Below are 16,958 nucleotides of genomic sequence, written 5' to 3'. Positions count from 1 at the left end.
GAATGAGCATCAGAATCTTGTTTCCTCTCTTTGTCATCATCTTTCTTCCTTTTCTGACTGTCACAGCCACTTCATGGAAGGAAAATACTCTTTCTGGTGCGTTGACTGTAATTTTCCTCCTCCTGAAGTCCATTCCCTTTGGACTGTCTTTGGCTGAACTTTGCAATCTTCACTGAAGAGGGAACCCTTTCCCACTGTTCTCTGAGAAAGCAGCCGCTTTGAAGTCACAGCTGGCTGGACTAAACTCATTTCCTCTATCCACAATGTGTGTCTGATGCAATGTTGGCTGACGCTCCCTCTTGCCGGCTCCTGCTATTGAACCAGATCCAAGTGCAATGTTTAATGTGAGTGTTTGGCTTGGCTTAAATTTAGCCAAATCATCTGTACTTTGTTTCATTTGAAAGCTCTCTCTCTCTCTCTCTTTCTCTCGCTCGCTCTCTCTCGCTCTCTCACTCTCTCAACTAGTTTATTCCAGATGTTTTCGATTTGTCCTTTTGTGGTCTACTCCACCCAGTTCCTAAATCAGTAAATCATTTTCATGCTTCTTCTAAAATCTAAGGAAAGAAAGCGCTCAATTAGAGAGAGCAACTGATTCTAGATTTCCTAGAGCTTACACTTAGGGATGGCTGCTCTCCCCAGGAAATACCTTTGAAAGATATGGGAAAATGTTTTGTGATTGAGAATACTTAGATTTGACTTTCAACTTCTTAGCATTTGGAATAAGAGGATAGACATAATGTGGATGTGCTAATATAAACACCCGAAACTCACCCTCCCCTTTGAGGTCCAATATAATTGCTATTCGTGTTTGAAGTTGTTTTGTTACTTATGTATAAATAGAGATTCCCATTCTATGAATTCATGTGAGTGATAAAACATAGTAACATATAATATTCACAGCCTTTCCCCCTCTCCCATCCTCTTTTACCCTTTTCAGCCTGTGGACTATGGTGATAAGCGTCAGGGTAGACAGAATGCAAGAAGGGAGAAATGTTTGCTTTATCATTATTATGAGGAATAAATAACTTCTTAAAAAAAAAACCCCACATAGATCTGATAGGGTAGCAAGGGAATTTAGAGAGAAAAGTCAATAAACTCCCTGCGTTATGAAAGAGAGTTTTAGATGTTTTTGAGAGAAGAGATGAGATATCGAGGACAGCTGATTATGTAAGAGATTCAAAGAGAAATGGAGATTTAAAGAAATTTGTGTGGCCCTGGTCAGAGTGGCTCAGTTGATTGAGCATCATCCCACTTATAGAAAGATTGCCAGTTTGATTCCTGGTCAGGGCACATGCCCAGGTTATGGGCTCAGTCCCCAGTCAGGGTGTCATACAGGAAGCAACCAATCGATGGTTGTCTCTCACATTGATGTTTCTCTCTAAAAAATCAATAAAAACTTATTGAAAATGAGACATTTCTCTGTGTGTTTATTAATGTGATTTCTCTTTGGTGCCTTTTTAAGTGACTTTACTGAACATTTAAGTCCTTTCCAAGACATTTCGGGGAGGGGGGGGTAGATAAAGTTTTTCTTTTGGATTTGACACCAATATGAGACCTATTATTCAGATTACACCTATACAACTTGTGCTACCATTTTTTTTTTTAAATTTCATCTTACCATCTGTATGCATTATTTTCTGACATCATACTATAGCAGAAAGAAAATGATCTTTGGGGCCATAGGTTGGGGCAGTCCAAGTAGGCCATACTATTTTTGGGAGAATGAGGTATGATTAGCCCTTCCTATTCCTCCCTCCCTCTTCTCTCTCCCTCCCTCCCCTCCCTCCCTTCCTCCCCCCCTCTCTTCCTTCCTCCTTCCCCCCTTCTCTAACAGCTGTTCATCTTTCCTCTTTAGCTTAAGTTGACATTGACAGCCTATCCTGGGTTGAATGAAGGAAGAGAAATAGGGAGAAAGGGGAGACAATGGTTAGTTGGTCAGATGTAAGTTAATTGAGTTACTTAGCCTGGCTGATAGGTTCAGCTAACCCTTTCTCTGGTGGGCGTCTCCATTGATGCTTTGATGTCTCTCTTGCTGGACTTCTCTAAGCAGGATGCCACAATCATGGTCAATGCCTTTACTTTTGGTCATTGTGGTCCTGACCCACACTCAATGCATATTTCTAGCAGTCTCCTCCACATACCTTCTAAGAATCCCCTTGCCCTCTGGCAGAAGCTCCTTTTGGTAGGACCTCTATGTAATTTTTAAAAAATATATATTTTATTGATTTTTTACAGAGAGGAAGGGAGAGGGATAGAGAGTTAGAAACATCGTTGAGAGAGAAACATAGATCAGCTGCCTCCTGCACACCTCCTACTGGGGATGTGCCCGCAACCAAGGTACATGCCCTTGACTGGAATCAAACCTGGGACCCTTCAGTCCGCAGGCCGATGCTCTATCCACTGAGCCAAACCGGTTAGGGCAGGACCTCTGTGTAAATGGCTGATCTTTCCAATGAGGTTCCATATCAGAAGATTGCAGTTCACACACAGAGGAGTGCAGTGATTTTCTGAAACCTCCCCTCTGCTCTGTTACTGCATGCCATTTCACCCAGCCTCTTGCCTTTATTCTTTCGGCATATATCACTCACCAGGCCTCTTCATTCCCCCAAATCAAGGGGACACAGAACTTTCTCTTCAAGACTCCTACTGAAGACCCTCTCTTTAAGTTTAAGGTAAATGGTGGAGAGTGAAGAAAGGGACAGCATCATAGCATAGCTTTTATCCAATAAGTGATTTTCATAAAAATATTTCTCCTATTTTTTATTCTTTTGATCTCTTTTTATATTCTTGTTGGTGTCAGATCTATATGACTCTCAGAATTAACCTCCAAAGTTTTTCAGGTGGTATAGCCTCCCACCTTGGAGTTTCTCATCTATTTTATCTTTCTGCCTCAGTTGAAACTTCCAAGTTTACATCCTGTTACACACTCAGGTGCCATCATTTTCCTGTTTAACTGCCACCAAATGAAATGGAACTTTCTTAAAAACTCCAGTGAAATGTCTTTTGTAAAGTCCATGATATAGCTGATAGGATAATACTCAATGGAGTACATCTCTGAAAAAATGGTTTTAATTAAATGAAATTCTTTGGATTTGTTCTAATTAGCATATACATAGAGATATGGTATGGTTGAGTGTTCTATAAATATTTCTGAATTAAAGAAAATGAGTTAGCAAGAGCTCTGACTTTACTAATTGGCTGTGTTAACTCAGGTGAAGCGTCACCTCAAAGACAATTTCTTATTTATCAAAGAGATTTGTTATCACCTCCAAGTCATTTTAGCTTTTAAAGCCCCACAATTTTATAATTCTACATATGGATTTTTCTTATTATAATACATGTGTGTACCTTCTCTGGTCAAGTAAATGTCAAGGAGAGTGAAGGTAGGGACCATGTTACCTGTGTTTTTGTAGGTGTTAGAGTTAATCAAATTGGTTTCACATTCAAAGTTCTATAAAGAACACGAGTGTTTGGGATAAAAGAGTATCAATAAGATGGATCAAGGGTAATGCCAAGGATGCTACTGTTGTGTAGCCTTTCTAATTATTGGAGTTTTGGGTGAGTAGGAATCAGTTAAAGGACATAATGCCTCTATAGTATGGTTTTTTTGGGGGTCTGCTTTTTGATTTCTCTTCTAGAGAGCATAGTCTTTGTGAAATTTGTGCAAATACACACAAGGTAAGTTCTACAGGGTTTGGTAACTGACAAGTCCCACATAGAAGTGCTGTGCATGAGAGTGCGAAAGATGGAGTGAATCCTCTACCTGTGGGGTTCAGGGAAGCTTTCTTAGGAGAGAGGAGCTTAGCTGAGTCTTGGAAAATGATTAAGCATTTATGTGACAGAAAGAGGAGGAAGAAAGATTACCTTAGGTAGAGAAAGAAGGAAGCATTAATCATATCCTCTCTCTTATGGGATCTGCAACAGTGAGGAAAAAGGTAAGAATCAGAGATCTAAATATTAGCTTTAGAAATACATAATAACAGTAATGTACTGATCTTGGCATGCATAGATTCTCCTTTGAGGTGCGTACCTTAGAGAAACTCTCACATAAGTACACATGGAAACATGTCACAGAATATTCATAGAAGTGTGGCTATAATAGTGAAATATAGAAACCACCTAAATATCCATCACCATATATATGTAATGTATTAATCCATGGGAATGTTATAATCATTTAAGATGAATATACTAGCAATACATCTATCAACATGAGTAAACCCTGACAACATAATATGCAGCAAAATAATTTTATGCAAATAAAAAAGGAACTATGTGAATATACTGTTCATATACAAGGTATATAAATAAGCAAAACAAAATTTAATACTATTGAATATGAGGAATACATATGTAGTATAACTATGAAAGCACTCAGGGGAATGATAAACAAAGTTTAGAGGTGGTCCCCTCTGCAATAGGAAGTGTGTGGGAGAAGAATGGGAACAAGAAGGGAAAATCAAAGAATTGCAATTGTATGGATGGAGTTTTAGTTCCAAATTGTAGGAGTGTTTTACTTTGTGGTATTCTTTTTTTTTTAAAAAAAATATGTATTGTTTTATTGATTTCAGAGAGGAAGGGAGAGGGAGAGAGAGATAGAAACATCAATGATGAGAGAGAGTTATTGATTGGCTGCCTCCTGCACACCCCCAATCTGGGGATTGAACCCGCAACTCGGGAAGGTACCCTTGACTGGGACCCTTCAGTCCGTAGGCCGACGGTCTGTCCACTGAACCAAACCGGCTAGGGCACTTGGTAGTATTCTTTAGCATTATTTTAATTTATTGGATGTCTGGAATATACATCTCATCAACATACACTCATAATCTTCTTTATAAGCTTTATTATGGGCAAATGCACATTGGCATATATGGCTTAGGACCAAGACCAAAATGAGCTCCCAGTGCTTCCGCCTGAACTGACTTTGTCCACCTGGCATAAGGTAGAGAATCCGTGCTCCAGTGACCTTGTCCCCGAGCACAGAGGCTGAGATACTTGTCCCCCAGCCCAGTGGTCGGCAAACTGCAGCTCGCGAGTCACATGCGGCTCTTTCGCCCCTTGAGTGTGGCCACGAAGTTTCAATCGCACTGTACGTGCACGCCCGCACGTGGTATTTTGTGGAAGAGCCACACTCAAGGGGCCGCAGTTTGCCGACCACTGCCCTATCCCATCAATCAGACACATCTTCCCTGGGCAGAGGCATTAAGTGAGAGGTGAAGAGAAGGTCAGAAGCATTTCCTCTGTATTTTTAAGATGGCTGCAGTTTCTATGATATGGCTCCTCCTTTCCCATTTTAATAACTGGAACCCTCAGTTTCTACTTAGGTCATTTAATTTTTAAAAAATTTGTTAATATCAAAATGCATCCAAATTATCCATAGCCTCAACTTTTACAAGCTATGGCTTTGTTTAATGTAATCAAACTTCTAAAGAGTTCCACGATTCTTATTTGGAAAGGTGCCCTTTGAATGACCGTCATGTGCAGTCTGTTGCAATGTCAAGAACTTTTGATGCTTCACTCTGCTTCCCTGAAGAAGCAGCCTTGATTGCAAACAGGCTGAGAGACAGTAGCGGCTGATTAGACTGCCTAGACTGCCCCAGGTCTGTCTGGGTACCAGGGCACCACAGTTTCCTTGAGAAAGGTTGATGGAGAGCCAAGAAAAACCTGGCAATTCCTTAATTCTTTCAGGCCTTGCTTCCATATAAGGCTTTCAATACACAGCATGTTTCCCCTAAGTTGTGAAGATGATATTGGGAGGTTCTATGTGAAAAAGTGGCCAGGGTGGTTGATGAGTGGGGAGGAGGGGATGTTGGGAGATGGTAGCTAGTTTCCAAAATGTGATTCTATTAGGTTCTAATGTCAAGAGTACAGATCTAGTTAACAATTAGGCACAGTTGTTGTGGAAATCAGAGGTAAACACCATAGTTACCAGTGTGTACCTTCAGCAGGTACCTAAGAGGTGGGTGGAAGTCAGGGATTATGCCCATCCCCCACCTCCAAATTTCTCAGAGAATGGGGCACATCAGGACAGCTAGAGAAATGATAAAAACAGTTGTATAACTTGTAAAGCATTCATTTTAGTTTTATTTGATTTGTGACAGGGTAAATTCATTAAATTCTCAGCAAGGTAGACTAAAATTGAAGATATGTACTATGCCCTGTATTGGGAAAAAGCCTACCATGACTAATCTAAGTAATTGCTAAGCCTCTTTCCAAATACTTCAGTCTACAAGCAACACTAAGAAGGCCAACCAGAAGGATGACACAAGCATATTATAGGAACTGGGAGTTACAAAATGAGGGCTCCTTTGGGGGTCCCCAACCAAAAAGCTCTTTGACTTCGGGAGAAAATTTGGCTAATGTTTGTAGGCCTTACTTCATAATGCTACTGATCTGATAGGTGATCAATGAGATAATGCCTGTGCATAAGTAAGAGTAGAATGGCTCACCCCCAAAATGGGCTTGAGCGTTTACCTGTAAGGGGTATTCCTAGACTTCTGAGCTGAGTCACATTCCCCAGTCACCCAACACTGTCTGAGATTTGTCATAATGGACCTAGACAGACTTTTCTCATGGTGTTGCTGTATTTCTGTTGCCAGTCTTGACTGGGAGCCAGGGGGAAAATCATTACAATATTTCAGAAATGCTTATTCAGTTGTACTTTTCGTCTCGTGGTGAGTGGACTTGCGTATTCCTCTGAACACATCTGCCACAGATTTGCATGTGTAATGAAAATGATTCTTGGTTAAAATGTTTTTGTTAAGTTGTGTTTAAATTTCTATTTCAAAATATTTTGTTGTGGTCAGTATGCACGCTTTCCTAAGAGGAACTCCCTTATGAAAAAAAAGTGGATAACCCAAAGTGGGTGGCTGCTAGAGAAAGAGCAGTAGATGGGCACCACGACTGTGTACATAATTCTAGCAATAGCCAGTTGCTGGGTGGAAAGAGTCAATTACCATCCAAACAAAATGTTGGTGTGTAGACACATACACAGATCTTAAGTCTACAATCAATGGATTTTTACATATACACTGAGTGGCCAGATTATTATGACCACCCGACGTTTGTAGGCAAAGTTGCTAGAGGGCCAGACCATTATAAATAGGGAAGCAGGTTGTTTACCTTGACAGTAGAAGTGACAGGCATGGTGGCAGATTCCTCACATCACCTTTCAACATCTCATGGAGTCAATGCCAAGAAGAATTGCTGCAGTATTGAAGGCAAAAGGTGGCACAACGAAGTACTGATGGGTGGCCATAATAATCTGGCCACTCACGTTCAAATATATCCCATGTTCAAAGACTGTTAAATCACGTTGTTTACCCATATCTTCAGAAAAAAATCACTTCTACTGTCGTGGTGAACAACCTGCTTCCCTATTTATAATGGTCTGGCCCTCTAGCAACTTCAGCGTGAAATTATAGCTAATTTGCCTACAAACGTCGGGTGGTCATAATAACCTGGCCACTCAGTGTATATGGGATCATGCATGCCCCTTCTTAAGCTCATGCCCACACTGTCCTTCCCACCTCTCAAAATCAAGTAACCAATATTCCGACTTCTATCATCACAGTTTACTTTTTCCCATTCTTGAATTTCATATCATTGACTTATACAGTGTGTACTCTGCTGCTTCTTTCACCCATTCATTGCCATGTCTGCGAGGTTTGACTGTGACCTTGCTTGTAGTGGATGTTCCCTTTTATGGTTGTATAGTATTCCATTTTATGAATATTCTGCAATGTATGCATTCTACTATAGGTGGCCATTTCATATCTATGAAATTCTTATCCTTGTCATTTGGTAGACAAATGTACTCATTTATCTGTGTCAAGGAATGGGGTTGCAGGGCCATAGGGCAGACATGTCTTCAGCAGAGAGGGAAGAGTTTGGATCCATACATCTATAGGATACACAAGAATCATGAGAATTCCGCAGTGTAAGGTGGAGAAGGTGGGGGGAGTTTTTGTTCTTAGGGAAAGCACCCAAGGGTGGACACTGAATTTCTCCCTTTCTCCCTTTTGCTGCTTCTCCTTGCTTACTACCTGTTGGTGAAGATGAGATAGCCTACAGATGGGAGAGTGAAATTACAGAGCTAAATTGAAAATAATTTTTATGTTTCAATACTGAATAAAACAACAGAAAGAGTCTGTGTTACTTTTTCTTACTAGTAGATATACTGTGGAAAAGAAAGAAATTAAGAATAGTAACAGAAATTAGTAAACTACTTAATTATGCCTTTATTGTCACTTTCTCGAAAAGCTTAGAATGTACCATATTAAATATGGCATCTAGTAATAATGAGTGTTTAGCTACTTTAGAAGAAAACACTCCAAAAATGATATCACAAAGTGATAACAAACATTATAAATTACTGTCTCGCGTGTTTGGTTGCCTTGTAAAAAGAAAACAGCTTCAGTTAGCCTCTCTTTAGGGGCCAAGTGACCTATTAGCGTGATACCACAACTCACTATCTGGCTAATTATTCGCGTATGTTCTCCTTCAAGGGTTGATGAGTTTGTGTCATGAATATTTACATGTGGCAGTCCATCTAAGTCATTCCAAGAATTTCTTAGGATCAGCCGTATGAGCACATTATCAACTGCAAGCTTTAGAAGACATCTTAACTATTATATGGGGCTTTGGGGTATTTTTAATAATTTTGTTTTGTGCCCAAGTTAAGTGAGGATCTGGCAACAACCTGGCTTGTGATCAATGCAAGCACATCGTACAGATAACTCGGTCCCTACAGGAAAAGCGACACAAAAGATTTTGTAATGTGAACTCGTACGTGTCACTAAGCCTCTTCATCTGGCAGAAGTGCGGGTTGGAGGAGATAATCTCTAAAGGCATCTGCCAGCTCTAATATTTGATGACTTTATAATTTTCATCTGGCAATGTGACTATATTAGCAGTGGATATCAGGGACTCAAATCATCACTATTGATCAAAGGAAGCTAATCAGTTCAATTAAACAAATATCGAATGGCCACCCTTGGGCTGACACTATTCAAAGAGGTCAATAAAAAGTGGTTGGATAAATGAATGAGTGAATAAATAAGTGAATGTGTAGATGAAGAAGTCACTTACTGTAAAACCAGGCAGGCAAATTTCTTTGAGAAAATAAACAGTGTGCATGGCTGAATGAAATAGTTATAATAAAAATATAAGCTGAAAGCAAGTGCCAGTAACTTTCCTACAATATCAGGGCCATCTGATGGTGATAATCAGTGTAGTATAGTGGGAAAGAGACTGGGCCAGGAGCTGGGTGAACACATCCTGACCCTGTTACATACCAGTTTTTTGGCATTGAGAAAATCACATACTCTGTTTGAATCTGCGTCTTTAACCATTAAGGACTTAGTTGACCTGCATGATTTATCAAGAACACTATTTTTCTTAGTGTCAATCAAAGAATTAATGCGATTATGAAGACAAGGCTACTTTAAAAATGAAAAAGACTATCCAAGTGTTTATTGTTCTTATTAATAAGCAACATCATGTAGAAACACATGAGAATTGGTACTCACTTAGGACTGGATGACATCAGAGAAGGTTGGACCAAAGTAACATTCAGCACATTAGCTATGTTTTCAGTCCATTCCTTTTTTCAATATGAGTCATGCACAAATTCAGGAGTTTAACACAAAGTGAGCATTTATTATATGGCAGAACCTTGCTGGCTTTTAAAGGTGCACAAATACCAATATGTGCCTTTTGACCTTGAGGAGCTCACAATCCGGTGGGATTCCTAAATATTTATTGAAAACTTACTCTGAGCCCAGCACTGCTAGGTAGCAGCAATCATAGTGCTGAACCTGGAAGAGAGTGTGCATCTAGGCATGAAAGGAAGATCTTCAATTTCAACACAGTGCCATCAGAATTTAGAAGTATTGTGGACGAATAATTCATAAAAACTGAAATGTGTAAGAATCGACAATGATGTTGTTTAAATGCAACTTCTGAACCAATAGGACTGGAGTGGGGCATGAGATTCTGCATTTCTAACAAGCTCCCAGCTGGGGTTGAAGCTTCTGGTCAGTCGCCCTCACTTTGAGGAGTCTAGTGTAGAATAGCATTGGGTTAGTGCTGGGTAGAGAAATTCGAGTGGCATGCATTTAGATACTCTAACAAAGATGCAGCCCGGCTGGTGTTCGGTGGTTGTCGACCCATGAACCAGAAGGTCATGGTTCAGTTGCTGGTCAGGACACATGCCTGGCTTGCCGGCTTGATCCCCAATAGGGGGTGTGTAGGAGGCAGCCAATCCATGATTCTCTGTCATCACTGATGTTTCTCTCTCTCTCCCTCTCCCTTCCTCTATCTGAAATTGATTAAAAACATATCTTTTTTAAAAAAAGACACAGTCTTAGTTAATAGGTTGTGCATTATTCGGTTTGGGGATTATAGATGATTTTGCTGCCACCAAATAGTGCTCACTTGGCTGGCCACTGGGTTAATGGTGAGGCCAGAGTGCACACTGCAATTCACCCATGCCTGCAGTAAAAGTGTTCAACAGAGAGACTGAGGCTGGTGAGGAGTATTCTGTACTTTCACTCAGGCATGGCATCTTCCTCTAAGGTAATTTTGATTTGTTCTGCTTTGTTTTACAATTCCTATAGATTAGAGATCCCAAGAAACTGCCTGGCTGGCTCATCCCTTAATGCAACTTTACCTTTGTTCCCAAGTAGCCTAGTGACTCCTAAAAAAGGACATATACACAGATAATTACACCTATTTTGATCAATATTGTATTAATTATTTCTGCTTGGTACTTAGCCATGGTCAGAAAGAAACAAGGGGAGGCCGAGAAAAGGCCAATTTGATCAGTAAGGCTCTATGGGACTTGGGTTATGTCTGAAGGAGCTTTAACAATAAATAGAAAATGTCTCAGACATTTCAAGTCTGAGGAAGGCAGTTGATCTGTATTATTGTTGACTTTCTTTTCAACCACATCATCTTTGTTTATGATTTTATACACTGTCTGTATAGCAGGAAAGGTGCTGATGAAATTCTAAAAAGAAGTCATTTAATGCTTTTCTCCAGAGAATCTATTGATTTTTTTTAAAGGGGAGCCATATTCTGCCACTTGAAATGTAATAGCTATTTTCTCCAGGGTGTTGTTAAAGTTCAGAGTGACATTCACTTGGAATCTTTTGTCTAATAATATCTGTAATTAGATTATGTGAGAATGTTTCCCTTATCCTCACCTACCTGGTTGACTTGGCCTGTGATGAGTACACAAAACCCAATATATCCCAAATACCTAGAAAGGAGAATGTTGTCTCTGAAATAGAATGTCTTTGTGTCAGCTGTCCAAGTATTTCCTTTCAAATGAGTCAAGGAAACATTTACTGAGTGTTCATAATATGCCTCGAATTATGATCAGTACAACAGAAGATGCTCTCTTACTCCAAACCCAGTCCCCCTCCACCAGTCCTCTCTAATAGTTCCTCCCCCTACATAGTCTCCTGAGCCAGAAATCTAGGACACACCCTTCACATGCCTTCCCTGCTCCTCCTCTTACTTTCTGCGTTAAAGGACTACTGATTGGCTGGCTATATGATTGGCTGGCCCGTCCACTTATCTTAGCCCTGCACTGTGCTCAGGCTACCTTCATCTCTAATTTAGATTACGAAAATTATTTTTTTTAGTTGTATTTTTCAATTACAATTGTCATGCAATATTATTTTATATTAGTTTCAGGTTTACAGCATAGTGGTTAGACAATCATATAACTTACAAAGTGATTCCTCCCGATTATTCAAGTTAACAACCTGGCACCATACACAGTTATTACAATAACTGAAATTATTGATTTGTAAATCCAAACATAACATTATACATTTTTAATTATAAAAAATTCCAACATACAGAAAATTATAGTGTAATATAACAAACACTCTTGCACGTCTCACCTAGTTATTAACAAATCTTAACCTTTATACATGCTTCAGACTTCGATAAAACAACATATAAATATAGTTGAAATTTCTTTTTATTTTAGTTTATTTTTTCTATCACCATTATCCCCTCTATGCCCTCTTCCACCTCTACCCTCCTGCCCCCCCACAATCACCACACTTGTCCATGCCCCTGAGTTCTCTCTCTTATTTTTTTCGTTTTTGTTCAATCCCTCTACCCCACAACACCCCCACCCCTCAGCAGAGCTGTCTGCCTGTTCTCTATCTATGAGTCTGTCTCTGTTTTGCTTGGTAGTTCAGTTTGTTCATTAAATTCCACATATGAGTGAAATCATATGGTACTTGTCTTCTCTGGTTGAAATTTCATTTAGTATCTCCATTTCCTTTTCCTTCCATCCTTCATCGGAGGCAAGAAGCCATGTAGTTATTGTGAATTCTTCCAATTTATGATTTTAAAGTGTTATACATACATGCATTTATAAACAGCATATGGTAGTTTATTATTAAGATATACAATATAATATCAAACTTTACACCATTTTACAATGTACCAACTATTTTTTTACCTTTATATTTCAGTTGATACATATAGATGGAAGGTTCCCATGGTACTAGCTATTGTAGATCATTTTTTAAAAATGGATATATCTTCCTCTATTGAAGATATTTTAAGTTGCTTTTCTTATTTTTTTTTTTTTAGCTAGTACAAACAATACTATAGTGAACTTTTTTTTTATGTATCTCCTTTGGTAGATGTATGAGAATTTCTCTAGATTATATCCCTAAATGTGGAATTTCTGAATTAGCAATATTTATATTTTCAGTTTTACCAAATTGTTCTTTATCTTGTAGAAACACACACACACACACACACACACACACACACACACACACACACACACACACGGGGGAGGGAGAGACAGAAAGGGAGAGGGAGAGACAGAGGGAGAAGGAGAGGGATTGGAGATTGATTTTAAAGAATTGCCTCACGTGATTGTGGCAACTGGCAAAATTCATAGAGCAAGCTGGGAGGCTGGAGATTCAGGGAGGAGTTGATATTGTAGTCTTGAGTTCAAAGGCTAGAAACTCAGGCAGAATTTCTATGTTGCAGTGTGGAGGCAAAATTTCTTCTTCCGCAGGAAAACTTAGTCTTTGCCCTTAAACCTTCTACTGTGATTATTACTAATGAAGTATTGATCAGTCTGCATTTTTATTGTCTATTTACTTATTCCTCTTCTTCTCCACTCGAAACTTCCCATCTTTGGGGGACTATGTGTTGTTCTCTTAGTAGTTCTGGTGTTTAGCATAGTGCTTGACACATAATAGATTATCATCAAATATTTGTTGAATGAATTGTTATGTGAATGGTTCTTGCCCCGAGAGAAAACAAATGCAATTCATTTGGATCCATCAAAGAACAATTGAACTTGAGCTTGTGTGATATTGACTCTGTAGGCAAAGGGGTTGAGAAGAGGCTGAAATTAAGTCTGAGGTTAGTACCAGCATGAATATGAGGGGGGTGGGTAGGTGAACCTGAGTGTGAGATTTTGGCAAATTTGTGTAAAATAACCAAGAATCTGGGTTTAGGACAGCAACTTGAAAATAGAGAGGAAGGGAAGGAGTGCAATAGCATTTTATGATGAGAAACAGCTGGACCTAATGACAGACTTGTTTTAGTGAAGAAGAAAAAAAAATAAGATAAAGATAATTAATAATAATGCTGCTATTATCTAGCACTTGCCAAAATGCTATCAAACATAAACCTCCTGTATTGCTGGTGGGCACACAAATTGCTAACAACTTTCTACAAAATATTTGGGTATTATTTCACATAAAAAATACCATTTGACCCATTATTTATATTTCTAGGAATGCATCCCAAGGAAATAATCAGAAATGGCCATAAATATTTATGAACAAATATGTGCATTATTTATGAGAGCAAGACACTGGAAACCACCTAAAAATCCAGGACTATGAAAATGATTATGTAAATTGTGATATATACCCATGTGAAGGAACAAAGTACAATCATTAACAATTATATTTTTAATACTTGTTATGATAATGAAAATACTTATGATAGAGCATTAAGGAAGAAAGGTAGGTTATAAAATTATATTATCTCAATCATGTAGAGGAAAATGCTTAGTACAAGGCTGAAAATATAGATGTCTAAAATATTAATGATGGTTGCTTCTAGGCAGAGAAAAGAGGTGATTTTCTTCCCTGCTTCCCTGAGTATGTCTATAATTTCTGAATATTTTTTCCTTAAGTATTAGTTTGCTAACCCAGAGGGGATTTTAAAAATCATTTTAAAAAGTGTATTTTGGAAGTAGAGACATTTTTACGCTCAAACCCAAATGTTCCCGCCTCGATATAATCGCATATCCTCTAAATTAAAAAATAATAACCCCTTCCTCTTGTACTTTGTCATTTGTTAATTTGTCCTTCCAGCAAATATATGTTATACTTGATGCTTGAAATAGGCAATGTAACACGTATTCTCTGACTTAGAAAAGGCCCAGTGTATGGGACAGGTCAACATGTGATTAACAGAGTGATTAGAAAACACGTATAATACCCAATGCTTACATTTCCACAGGGGCTTGGGACCACAGAGAAAGGAGTAACTAACTTGCCTTATCTGTGAGGTAGCAATGAGTTAGCTTGTAAAGTTCTCAATGGCATTCGCTGGGAAGGTAGGGACTGGTATTTATATATAATAAAGGCTAAGTGACCTGCCGGCCAGCTGGTAGCTATGACGCGCACTGACCACTATGGAGTAGACGCTCAACCCAGGAGCTGCCAAGCTGCAATGACTTGGCAGTTGCTGTTCTTGGGTGATGCACCGGAACCAGAGAGGAGGGAGCCCGATTCTGGGGTGTATCACCTGAGAACCGCCCTCTCACAATCCGGGATCCCTCAGGGGATGTTGGAGAGCTGGTTTCGGCCCGATCCCTGCAGACCAGACATGAAGGACCCCACCTGTGCACAAATTTGTGCACTGGGCCTCTAGTAAGGAGATAACAAAGTTCATACTGAATTTATATGCTGATGGAAGATAGAATATGATTGGAGAGAAATTAGTCTAAGGTAGTGGTCGCCAAACTGCGGCTCGTGAACCACATGTGGCTCTTTGGCCCCTTGAGTGTGGCTCTTCCACAAAATACCACATGCGGGTGCGGATGTACAGTGTGATTGAAACTTTGTGGCCCATGTGCAGAAGTCGACATTTTGTGGCTTGCGAGCCACAGTTTGCCGACCACTGGTCTAAGGAAATTGAGGTAGGTAATTTATGGACTTGTCCACCATAGCATACATGGTGCTTCGGCTTGACAGTTGTGTACTGTGTAAGGGGGAACCTCTGAAGGTTTGATTTAGTAGAGAATTCACTGGGCCACTTTCTACTTGTTTAATGTCAGTTTCACCCTCAGCACAATCCAGGGTCTGGCACATAATTTTTGACAGACTTAGTGCTTAGTGAATGGTGGTGGTAAAAGAGGATTCTGACCTTGGTCATAGCCGAGTTGTGTCTGTGGTGGGCAGAGATCTCTTGCAGGTATTTTGGAATCGGAAATTGAAACACGGATGATAGCTTACATCAGGATTTCTCAACATTTTTCATTATTGGCCCCCTAACGAGACTTTTGACTTCTAGACTTCCCCCTAGAATTTGAATAACACAAATATAACACCGTATATTTGTTTATAAACTTTATGTTCATCTGTGCACGCTCAACAGGGGCCTTTACGTATCTTCTTTGTTCAAGATTTTGCCCATTTTTAATCAGGTTACTTTTTGTTGTTGTTACTGAGTTGTAGGAGTTCTTCATATATTCTGGATAATAATGCCTTATAAGATACAGAATTGGCAAATACTTTCTTCTATTCCATAGGTTTGGTTTCCTTTTCTCACTGTGTTGATTGTGTCTGTTGATAGGGTTAGAGCCTTTTAAAACTTTAAGTTTTCCATGACCTTTGACATTCTTTTCCTACTTCTCCTGGTAACTAGGAGATTGGAATCGGATGGTGGTAACCTAGGCCTGGGAAGACATTGAGATTCAACCTGCTACCTAAGGTTTGGGCCAAGGTGCCTTAGGAAAAGTCTAGGTACCAGGTCTGAGGGGTTTCTGTATCATCTAGAGAAAGGTGGATTTTGTCCCGTCATTCAACCCAAGCAGAGCACGGTGGGAAGGATGAATCACACCACACTCTTAACACAGCATGAATGAAAAAGAGGCATGAGTGGATTAAAAGCAGAAGTACCCAGAGAATGACTGAGAGCAGACATTCTATTCTAAATATTTCCTTTTTCACTCCATTTGTTAATGTCATGGGCTGTTAACTGTTAGTTTAAGGCTGTTTGCATCTTGTCTGCAGAATCCAACTGTCAACCTATCTCATTGGTGTTTTTTATTTTTTTATTTTTTTTTCAAGAGAAACATCAAAAGTGCTTTATTCAAAGTAGTGTCCATCGCTAGCTACACATTTCCCCCATCTATCAGGTAATTTGTGGATACCGTCCCAATAGAACTTTCCTTGTTTTGAGGCAAACCATTCTGAGACCCAATTTTCCACTTCTTGGTACATTTTAAAGTGCTGCTCAGAAAGTGTGTGTGCCATCGATGGGAACAGTGGTAATCTGAAGGAGCAAGGTCTGGTGAATATGGCGGGTGGGTTAATACTTCCCAGGCAAGATCTTTTAACGTGTCTTCAACTGGTTTTGAAGTGTGTGATGGTGCGTCATCATGTAGCAAAATTAGTTTGCTGTGTCTTCTGGCACATTCTGGTCATTTTACAAGCAAACCGTGGTTCAGATTGATTATTTGTTGTCAGTAGTGATCAGTATTAACAGTTTCACCTGGTTTTAGAAGCTCATAATATACCACACCTTCCTGATCCCACCAAACGCACAGCATTGTCTTCTTTCCTAAGCAATTTGGCCTTGCAGTCGATGTTGATGGTTGACCTGGATCAACCCATGATTTTGTGCATTTGGGATTCTCAAAATAAATCCACTTTTCATCACCAGTC

At 39.5% G+C, this 16,958-nt stretch overlaps 1 long non-coding RNA gene across 1 annotated transcript in view; it reads left to right on the top strand.

Moving 5' to 3' along the window:
• The first annotated feature begins 290 nt into the window (after positions 1 to 290).
• LOC106724641 overlaps positions 291 to 16,958 on the top strand; it is a 205,685-nt gene continuing 189,017 nt past the window's right edge. Inside the window, exon 1 of the long non-coding RNA XR_001360477.1 lies at positions 291 to 344. This is a non-coding gene — a long non-coding RNA (uncharacterized LOC106724641). The remainder of the gene's footprint in view (positions 345 to 16,958) is intronic.

This window comes from Myotis brandtii, unplaced genomic scaffold (assembly GCF_000412655.1).
Source record: "Myotis brandtii unplaced genomic scaffold, ASM41265v1 scaffold911, whole genome shotgun sequence".
Classification (NCBI taxonomy): Eukaryota; Metazoa; Chordata; class Mammalia; order Chiroptera; family Vespertilionidae; genus Myotis; species Myotis brandtii.
The sequence above is the reverse complement of the archived record's forward strand: the minus strand, read 5'-3'. Positions and strand labels throughout refer to the sequence as shown.